Source organism: Lactuca serriola, chromosome 1, assembly GCF_051521515.1.
Source record: "Lactuca serriola cultivar US96UC23 chromosome 1, Lser_US96UC23_V15, whole genome shotgun sequence".
Classification (NCBI taxonomy): Eukaryota; Viridiplantae; Streptophyta; class Magnoliopsida; order Asterales; family Asteraceae; genus Lactuca; species Lactuca serriola.
In genome coordinates, this window is record NC_136408.1 from 45,158,907 (window position 1) to 45,170,924 (window position 12,018).

The window sequence follows — 12,018 nt, forward strand, 5'->3', positions numbered from 1 at the left end:
TGTAATGGCACAAGAGTATAAATTGGTGGACTTGACGAGAAATTTTGGATTATAGATCAGTAGTTACAAATAACTGTTGTAAGGTCTGTATTGTACTGTTTATGTTTTTGGTCTGTATCGGAACATGACATCCCGAGGTTTTATTATTTAACGAAAATACATTCTCTTTGAGAACGTTTTGATAAATTTATCATATTTTGTTTTGGGAACAAATTTCTCAACTCTTTTAATCAAAGGATTACTCTGATTTTATAAAACAAAGCATAAACAAATCAGTCTTTTCTGGCCGTGAAATTGGGGATGTCATAGTTGGTATCAGAGCATTAGTTTAAGCGGACTAGGAATTTGTAGGAAATTTCTAGACTTAAACTTAGAATGCTAAGCGATGATTGAGAGATGAGTGTCTACTATATTTTAAGACACGAGCACTAGTTTATTTTAGGAAAGTTGCCTAAAATGCTTTTATGTGCTAAATGTTATATGTTTGCCATATATGATATTATTTGTTCGGATTTATGGTTTGTTGCCAACCGGATCTGGAGACCTTATGTGTTTAGGATTCTAAGCATATGATTACGATATTAGAACTAGCATGTAAACGTTTCAGAGTGATAAGGAGATTTATACGTCTATCGTAAATAAAGCTTTCTTATCTTAAATTCTCGTCCGGTACACCGAACGTCTGCTTGGGTGTACAAAACGTTATGGTGGAGACCCGTAGAGAATTGAGTAAATGGAGGAAATGAAAGGCTTATGATAGTGAATGACACCTATCGGAAGATATCGTAAGAGTGGTATCTTGCCTTTAGAATATGTCTGATAAAATAATGGAACGTTTATAGGAGTACGACACGTCTGAGGTACACCTTTGATTGGCAGGATGATGGAACGATTGGTGTAATTCTTGAAGTTGTCCCATCGTCTGGAATTTCCATCACCAACCGAGTTGAAGTAGAATTGATGATTGAAGATACGCATGGAAGAAGTCCTAGTAGAGTCTAGGAAATTTTTTTTGATTAATTGTACACATTTGTATGTGTTAATTTTTTTTGTATTTTAGGACTTAGGGACTGCGAGACAATACTTGGGACGAGTATGAGTATGTGTGAATAGTAGTAGAGATCTATACTACTGGAAGCACATGACTCACACTTGGATCAAGGAAAGTCACAAGGTTACCAAGAAGCTAGTAATTGATTTCATTTTATTCAAGTATGTCATTACCATTGTTTCGGTAATAACTAGTAAGATGGTTGTTATTCCGACCCTAGTGGTCATATCAAATTAAGTCCGAATACGATAAGAGGTCATCGGGACACGACCCATCGGTCTGTTACAACAGATAAAGGAATGTGTTTATCCTAAGAAGAAGAAGGAGTCCACAATAAGGATTTATTTTGTAAATTGAAGGTTACGATTGAAAGTCCAACATAGAATGAAGAGCAGATGTAAGATTGAGCATCATGGTTATTAATTAGGATCGAAAGTTAATGTATGGAATCTTTATTCAAGCCCTGTTTCGTTTATGATTCCGGGACGTAATCATCATAAGGGGGAGATAATTGTAATGCCCTTAGATTATGGCTAGTCAATTTAGAGACGATAAGTGTCAAAAATGAATTTTCGATGAAAGATTATTTAGAATAAATAATCTTAACTAAGTTGTAGTATGTATTACAAGGATTCTATATATATAAAGAACACCGAAATCCGAGTTATAACAAAAAAGTTATGACCCGTCGAAGTTTCGCGACAGAACCGGCACGACACAGCGCGATGTTAATAGTAAATTTACATTAGAGCGATATTTAGCCTTAGAAATTTAAATGAAAGTCGTAGAGTTCGTTAAACCGTGAGCGTGCATAAAAAGAACGTCCAAATCTGACTTCGTATGAAGAAGTTATGACTTTTCTAAGTTTCGACTTAGCGGTATGCAGCCCGAATACTCGATTTGAGATCGAGCGGTTTTTAGCCGAAACAATCTAGATGAGAATCGAAGATCTTGTTGATAGTAGTGCAACGGTAAAAAGACAGACGAAAACGGACGTCGGATGAAGAAGTTATGAATTTATAATGAAGTTTTCTTGTCCCGACCTACTAAAAAAATAATAATAAAAATAAATTCAAAATTAGCCGATGGAGTCTAAACGAAAGTTGTAGAGCGTAGTCTCACCTACGCGTGGATATAAAGAATGTCGAAAACGAAGTTCGTATGAGGAAGATATGAATTTTTGAAGTTTATTAAATAATTAAAATATTAAATTTAATTAAAATATTAAATTTTTGAAGTTTATCCCGACATACTATGTTGGACTTTCAATCGTAGCCTTTAATTTACAAAATACCGGGGCTTCGAGTCTCGGGAATGATACCGGGGCTAAATATGAAGTATATGTGTGAGTGTGTAGTCACTCTCTTCTAACACATAAATATGAAGTATTTTCTATGAAATACATGCTATGTTTTTATATATTGTTGTTTATTTGAGATGAGTGTGGAATGAATGTTTTATATAGTTTTTAAATGAGTTAAACTATATATGTAATTTATATCTACAAATATGTTGGGTAGAACATGGGTAGATGAAATAGTTGGTGTGTGATGAAATAATGTGATAAGAGATAGGTGAGGATATAATGGTGATGATAGATAGGTAATGAATTACGAGTCCAGGCGATGTTGTGGCTGTGTATTCATGCGATGATAGTCTAACCCTTATTATGATTTACGAGTCCAGGCGATGTTGTGGCTGCGTATTCATGCGATGATAGTCTAACCCTTATTATGATTTACGAGTCCAGGCGATGTTGTGGCTGCGTATTCATGTGATGATAGTCTAACCCTTATTATGATTTACGAGTCCAGGCGATGTTGTGGCTGCGTAATCATGCGATGATACCCTAACCCTTACTAGACACATATTGAAGGAGTGATCCCCGAATTAGTATTGTCTATGCGATGTAGGCGATGATCCTTAGGAAAATTTCTTAGGAACAAACATATAAGGAAATAAGATGTAAGGAGATGAGAGGTAAATATGATACAGGAGATGACCCTTAGGATAATATCTTTAGGGAAGATTAAACGAAGATAACGGGGATGGGTAATTGGGTTGATTGTTTGATGATTAAATATAATAATTATATTATTATGGGTTGAAAACCCTATATGCTCACCAGGCTCCCAAGCCTGACCCACTCAGTTTTCTTTGCATTACAGGTAATGACATAAGAGTATAAATTGGTGGACTTGACGAGAAATTTTGGATTATAGATCAGTAGTTACAAATAACTGTTGTAAAGTTTGTATTGTACTGTTTATGTTTTTGGTCTGTATCGGAACATGACATCCCGAGGTTTTATTATTTAACGAAAATACATTCTCTTTGAGAAACGATTTGATAAATTTTATCATATTTTGTTTTGGGAACAAACTTCGCAACTCTTTTAATCAAAGGATTACTCTGATTTTATAAAACAAAGCATAAACAAATTAGTCTTTTCTGGCCGTGTAATTGGGGATGTCATAGTATACTTGCCTATGTGTGTGTTAGTTTATCGTTTTCAAAATCGTTTACATATGTTTTCCATAAAGTCCTACGTTTTCTGATTTGTAAAATAGCATTATTAAGACTGTATACTTGTTAAGTGAAAGAATCAACATGGCGATTGTGGACGTTCTACGCAATGGAAAAGGACAGTCAACGCAACAAATGCAAACCATCACTACCTTGTGTAGGATAGTCGACACAACGTGCCAAAATTTATTTATGAGGTTTTCCTTGCATAAATTTCTAGATCACATATTATATTCTAGTGAGTCGTTATAACCATACTAATATGACGGAGACTTGTTTTGGCGTTTCTCAGGCGCCCTTGATTTGATAAAGACATTTGTCACCCTAGACTGGCTGGTCTAGCTGTAGCGAACAACGAATGTGCGGGGGTGTCAACCCCGTATAGATCTATACACAAATTCCCGCTCTCCCTCCAGGAGACTCTGGCTATAACTCCTTTCAGGACTGTAGATGTACACTAATATTTTTATATTTAGGTACTTTTGAGATTTGTCTGACTAGAATATTAACAACCTTTTTAAGCAATCATTTGAGATCCATTATTTGTTAGACAAATAATGAAATTCGTACTCATTGAATAGAAATATCGTTCTCGTTCCATATCGTTTACTGTGCTTGTTAACTGGGTGCTCGTGTTCGTTCCATTTCGTTTATTGAAAAATAATGAACATTTATCAAAATGACCCAACATTATCGGAAATGGGCAAAATGGTCTTTCCTTTCTATAAATTGTCGGCTCAGGACCATATTAGTCAAGAGAAAAGTGTCAAGTTAAAATTTGTGTGAATTCATGACTGCAGGTTATGATACGCATTTTCTGTTTCATGACATATAGAACATTACTTATGTTCCTGAAGGTTTTACGACAACAGTTTATGACATGCAAATACTTTTGTCATGAAAACTCTGTTTTCGTATATTCTTCTTGATAAAATTATTTATATTAAATATTTATAAATAATATCATCTAGTTAGTTAATCTGGTAAAAAGTCATGAGCATGACATAATATTCCAAGATAACCTTTATATTTATGTTTGGCCAACAGTGATCCAAAATATTATTTTTTCCATAATTTAATCACTTTCCAAAATATTTTATTTAACAGCTTGTTTAAGTGAATCTTGAAGCAAATCATTATAGTTGTTGTTATATAAATTCGTGACTTATACTTGGTACATACTAGTTCTTGTTTCCAAACATGATTTGTGAAATATAATCCAAACTCTTGAGACTTAACCAAAATCTCGAGTTTTTGGACTATTTTAAAGGAGTTCATACTTAAGCACATGTAAGAAGACATGCATACACATTAAGAAATTTGACTATGATTTATGCATGACTTTGACTTGTATTCTCCCCTCAAAAACAATATAACTTTGAGAAAATGTGGGGGTATGAAGCTCACCTTGAGTTGGTTGATGAGTTGATTGGAATGATGGAGTGAAGATCTCAAGCTTAGACCTTTGGTTGAGATGAGGAACTTCCTAGGAGAAATGTTGTCCTAAAGGTGATCATCACATATTATTATGAATAAAATAATATGGATTTATTCTGAAAATTACATAATATGATAAATGAGTGGAGAAACTTACTAAAAACTCTAGAGAGAAGTTGAGAAATCTTGCTTTCAGCAAGATCCTTGATTTTTACTCTTGGGAGGAGTATGTGAGAGAATAGGAGATAAGTGAGAGGAAATGTGAAGCCCCATTTTCTTTTTACTATCGTTGCTTTAAGAGTATAAGAAAAGGAGGGAACTTTGGTGCATGGGGATCTGATGGTTCATGCATGGTTATCTGGTGGTTAAAACATTGGATACTATGATTGGCATGGGAAATGAAGGATTCACATCACATCACAAAGTCAAACTCCTTATCTTCTTAGAATTCCTAAAAAAAATCTTGGGCATTATTTTATATAAATATGTTTAAAATAATTAATTTTGGCATAAACCAGGGGTTTAAGGGGTCTAAGATATGAAAAATATGAGTTTGGTGTGATTCCTGACGTCAAAATGCCTTAAAATGATGAAAAAGTCTGAAATAAGCAAAAATCTGAAGCCTAGAAGCGAATTTCGGAGTCCATATTGAATTTTCGGAGTCATCTACCTAGTTCTGGAGTCACAGGCAAAGTTCTGAAGCTAAGTTTCAAATTTACAGAGTGCTCTTCTCGGATCCGAAGTCAGGTGCTCAGCGGTCCGGTCCAGCCAGGGATTCCCGAAGCGAGGCGAGGCGAGATGGGTCTTCCGGAGCAGAACCGAAGGGTCCGAACAAGGTGGTTCTGGATCAAACTAAGTGTCTGGATGAGAGAATTATTGTGTAACGCCCGGGTTTCAGAGCTAAGCATTTTTGGGCGATGTAATAGTCTAGGGCAACTATTGTAACTCTTTTTGAAGTAATAAAGATGAAATATTTGAATTCTTTGTGAATTATGTGTATTTGTGTGCTTAATACTTAATTATAAAGATATAATTAATAAAAAATTAAAAATAAGTGTCAAAATTAAAGTGTGAGATAAGTCCTATATCTTCACATGAAGTTCTAGTGATCGAAACAAGGATTATGGGGATATAAAGAATGCCGAAATCCGATTTATAATGAAGAAGTTATGACCCGTCGAAGTTTTGCGACGGAACCGACACGACACCGAGAAGCGTAAAAAATGAATTTACGATAGAAGACTTTTTAGCCTTAGTAATCTAAACCAAAGTTGTAGAGTATGTTAAACCTATAAAGTCCATATAAAGAATGCCCAAAGCTGACTTCGTATGAGGAAGTTATGATTTTTCAAAGTTTCGGCTTAGCAGTGTACAACCCGAAACTCGAATTTTAGTTCGAGCAATTTTTGGCTTACGTGACCTAAATGAGATTTGAAAATCTCATTAATAGGAACTCAGCGGTAAAAACACAAATGAAAACGGAGTCCGTATGAAGGAGTTACGAATTTTTCACGGTCATTTAACAGTCTAATCTCCACCTACTGTTAAATTTAAGATCGGTCGAGAATTAGCTGATGGAGTCAAAATGAAAGTTGTAGATATTATTTTTACCTATGCGTGGATATAAAGAACGTTGAAAATGAAGCTTGTATGCGAAAGTTATGAATTTTTGAAAATCAGCTGATTTTCATCATGTGTGCGATGTCACGTGTCAGCACCAGGCTGTGCCTAGTTGTACCCAGCTGGCCACGACGTGGGAGCCTCTTCAGCCTCCTATAAATAGAGATGCCCCTCTCCTTCATTCCTCACACCTTAACCCTTCATTCCTCTCTCTATACTCTCTCTCTCTAAGCCCTAACCCCCCCCCCCCCCCCCGAAAAGCCAAGGGAACCCTCTAGCACGAGGCGGAAGCCCCGGAGTGCCCTAACGGCCCCGAGAAGAAGAGCCTTTCGGCTTGGAAACGCTGCTCCAGCGAAGCCCAGTTTTGAGAAAAACCCTCTATAAGCGAGATACGCCTAACCTATCTTTAGTATAGCCTATGTTTTAATATAGTAATGTTATTAGGAACTTATAATAAGTATTTGGGCTATTATTATGGGTTATATAAGTATTGTTTAACGCTTATATAATAGTAATAATAGTTAGACTATTAATTAGTCTCGGTAAATATTAAACTAAACCCTAGTGGTAATGATATTAGGTTTTTGTCGAAGGAAATTGTTTTAAGAAGTAACGAAGCGTTGTCTGAATTCAGAATCACCACCTTTTCAGGTGAGTGCATAGTTACTTTCAGCTTAGACTTAGATATGAAGTATTTTATACGTGTTATGTGTGCATATTATCTGTATACTTGCTATCTATGCTAGATGAACAATTTTATACATGTTTTAAATAATTTAAACTATATATGTATTTTATACCTACAAAATGTGTTGGATAAAACATGGGTAGATGTAGTAGTTGCTGTGTGAAAAACTAAAATAATGAGAGGCCTTGTTATAGATGTTATTGATGATCCAGTCATCTAGCGGAGTATAGATGACGACCACGGACTATTCTAGATAGTCCAGTGGAACGCTAGCAGGCTCGCAACCTGTAGGTGTTAATTTGAACTGTGTGTTCATTTGAACTGTGTGCTCACCAGGTGTACTCCATCCCCCACATGGTTGCCTTAAGGACATTTATTGTTGAGGAATCCCCTTAGCAGTAGTGTCCATCCTGATGATAGTCCTTAGAATAGGTCCCTTGTGTTAGATGTTTTAGGGACGTAAAGTGAGGATAACGGGAACGGGTAAACGGGTTTTTTGGTTTGTTAAAGTTAATAAACTTATTTATTGTGGGTTGAAAACCCTATGTGCTCACCAGGCTCCCAAACCTGACCCGTTCAATTTCTTTTATTACAGGTAGTGGCGCATGGGCATAGATGTGATGTCTTGGGATGAGAGATTAAGGGGTTTTAGGCCTGTAAATACGGAATAATGTAGTAAGGGCTATGCTGTATTGTTTATGCTTATGATCTGTATCGAACATGATAAATCTTATCATATTTTGTTTTGGGACAAATTCCGCAACACTTTTATTTAAAATGTTACTCTGATTTTTAAACAAAGCATAAACAAAATCGGTCTTTTCTGGCCGTGAAAATGGGGATTTCACAGTTGGTATCAGAGCATTAGTTTAAGCGAACTAGGAATTTGTAGGATTTCTAGACTTAAACTTAGAATGCTAAGCGATAAATGTGAGATGTGAGCACTAGTTTATTTTATGAATTATGCCTAAAATGCTTTTATGTGCTAAATGATGCGTGCCTGGTATGCTGTTATTTGTTCGAATCTATGGTCAGTTGCCGACCGGATTTGGAAACCTTATGTGTTTAGGATTCTAAACGTACGACTACGATATTAGAACTAACATGTAAACGTTTCGGAGTGATAAGGATGATTTGAACATCAGTCCTAAATAAAGATCTAAATTCACCTTATTCGGTGTATAGATCAAGATGGAAAGGACCCGTAGCGGAAACGTGAATGCAAATGGGAACCGAGATCAACCCTCAGTGATTCAGTAAATACCTGTAGTAGTAGAAGTTGCACCTGAGCCAATCACCATGGCTAGAGTACAAGCCATGATGCGGGCTATGTTAGCTGAACAAAGGGAAGAAATGAGGCGGATGATGCAAGAGAATATGGATGAAGCCACCGTGCCCGTTGTACAACAGGAGCCGATTCCCGAACAATCAGAGGAAGGAAACTACAGTTGGTCAGTGGGCCAAGCTGATCCGCAAGTTAATAGGAGAAACGGCCAAGACGATGTAATCGAGAGAAAGAGATGCAAGTACAAGGATTTTCTGACATGCAAGCCATTGAATTTCGCTGGAAAGGAAAATCCGATCGGAGTCATGGATTGGATCTCAGAAAAATGGAGTTAGCCTTTATGACGTGCGGTTACAAAGGCAAACTGCAAACCACCTTTGTAGTGCGTCAGTTCCAAGGAGGCGCTGTACGTTGGTGGAATAACCTGGGGAAGACTTTGAGCCCCAACGATCCCCTACAACTGACATGGGCAGAGTTTCTAGTGCAATTCAAATGAAAGTACTGCTCATCTAAAAAATTTCTCGAGCTAGAGAACCAGTTCCTGACCCTGAAGAAGGGAAGCATGTCAATCGATGAATACACGAACAACTTCACAGAAAAGATGGAGTTTGCCTCGCGTCTTGTTCCGGATGAGCTGACGAAAATTGATAAGTACGCAAAGGGACTCCCATGGGAGTACGCGGTGCCAGTGCGTTAGGCACATACTCTGGAGGCAGATATCTGGGCTGCCAAGTCTGTGGAGGATATGATTAAGGGAAGAGCTGCCAACAAGGTTGAGGTTGGCGAGAAGAGGAAATTTGAAGGGTCTGCTAAACCCAACAACAAGAAGAGCAAATTCGGTTCGAAGAAGTTCGGGGGAGGAGGAAATGACTTGAAATGGTGCGAGAAGTGCAAGAAGAATCACTTTGGAAAATTTAGCGAGGAAGTAACCTGCTACAAGTGTGGGAAAACGGGGCACTATGTCAATGAGTGCACCATCAGCAAGAGGGTGTGCTATGAGTGCCGTGAAGAAGGGCACATCGCCAAGGATTGCCCGAAGAAGAAGGAGGTAGGAAGGCCCAACGTTCCACCAAAGCCGAAGGGAAGAGCCTTCCATATGACGCTCGAGGCTGCGAAGGAGGCAACAGACGTCGCTTCAGGTACCTTTCTTGTAAATGGTTTACCTGCCAATATACTATTTGATTCTGGAGCAAACTACTCCTTTGTGTCGCATAAGTTTGGTGGGAAACTAGCATTACCTATAGAAAAACTTGATAATGCCTTAATTGTAGAAGTTGCTAGTGGCAAGTTCGTACCTGTTAGTAATCGTATTAAGAACGTAGTCATCGACCTAAATGGAAATGAATTCCACAAAGAGTTGTTGCCCATAGAGTTGAACGGTTTTGACATCATTTTGGGGATGGATTGTCTTAGTGCCAACGATGCCGAGATATTATGCCGAAAAAAGTTAGTTAGGGTAAATCTCCTTGGAAAGGAGTCATTTATGGTGTACGGGGACAAACGTAGAGTGAATTCTGGAATCATCTCCCTGATGAAAGCCAGAAAATGTTTATCCAAAGGATGTGCATCATATTTGGCATTTGTGATTAATGCTAAGAAGAAAAAGAAGGAGGTGCAGAATATACCGGTCGTACGTGATTATCCGGAAGTCTTTCCCGAAGATCTTCCTGGATTACCACCTGATAGACAAGTGGAGTTTCGTATAGACTTGTTACTAGGAACGAAACCGATAGCAAAGGCACCATACCGATTAGCACCGACAGAGATGAAGGAGCTTATGATGCAACTTCAGAAGCTGTTGGACAACGGTTCCATTCGACCTAGTTCGTCACCCTAGGGAGCTCCGGTGTTATTCGTGAAGAAGAAGGACGGAAGCATGAGAATGTGTATAGACTACCAAGCGCTGAACAAGGCAACGGTGAAGAACAAGTATCCATTGCCGAGGATTGACGACCTATTCGATCAGTTGCAAGGTTCGAGCTACTTCTCAAAGATCGATCTTAGGTCAGGATATCATCAACTAAAGGTAAGAGAGCAGGATATTGCGAAAACTGCATTCACAACAAGATATGGACACTACGAGTTCTTGGTTATGTCGTTTGGACTAACCAATACTCTAGCTAGCAGCATTCATGGATTTGATGAATAGGGTTTGTAAACCATTCCTCGATAAATCCGTGATAGTGTTCATCGACGACATTCTGATCTACTTGAAAAGCCAAGAGGAGCATGGCAAACATTTACAAGAAGTGTTGGAAGTGTTAAAGAAGGAGAAGCTTTACGCTAAGTTCTCCAAGTGTGATTTTTGGATCCGAGAAGTCCAATTCTTGGGTCATGTGGTTAACCAAGAAGGGATAATGGTTGACCCAGCAAAAATCGAAGCTGTAATGAAGTGGGAACGTCCAAAGAGTCCCACGGAGATTCGAAGCTTTCTAGGATTAGCCGGATATTAACGACGATTTATCCAAGGCTTTTCTTCGATAGCTGCTCCATTGACAGTGTTGACCCACAAAGGAGCTACATATACGTGGAATGAGTAACACGATGAGGCATTCGAGAAGCTAAAGAAGAAGTTATGTGAAGCGCCGATACTTTCTCTACCCAATGAAGTTGAAGACTTCGCGGTCTATAGTGACGCATCTAGAGTCGGTTTGGGTTGTGTTCTGATCCAAAGAGAAAAGGTGATAGCATACACATCTCAACAAATGAAAGAGCACGAAAAGAACTACTCCACTCATGATCTGGATTTGGCAGCGGTAGTATTTGCCTTAATGATATGGAGGCATTACCTCTATGGCATGAAGTGCAAGCTTTTCACTGATCATAAGAGTCTCCAGTATCTCTTTAATCAGAAAGAATTGAACATCAGGCAACGACGCTGGCTAGAACTACTCAAGGACTATGATTGTGAGATACTTTACCACCCCGGTAAAGCAAATGTTGTTGCTGATGCTCTCAGTCGAAAAGTCAATCTTGAAAGGAAAAGGCCAAGAGTGTTGAGAATTAAAGTCGTCTCGACAATTGTGGAAAGCATCAGGAAAGTTCAAGAAGAAGCTTCAGAGAAGAATGACCGAAAAGAAGAACGTTTGGGAAAAACGTTAATGTTTGGTACAAACAATCGAGGACTAAAGGTATTCCAAGATCGGATTTGGGTACCTAAGACGGGAGGAATAAGAGACCTTTTGATGGAAGAAGCGCACAAGACCATCTACTCGATTCATCCCGGCAACACTAAAATGTATAGGGACCTAAAACCCTACTACTGGTGGCCGACGATGAAGCTCGATGTTGCGAAGTATGTGGCTGAGTGTGTAACATGTGCAAGAGTTAAGGCACAACATCAGAAACCGAATGGGCATTTAGAACCTTTACCTGTACCCATGGGTAAATGGGAAGACATCACCATGGATT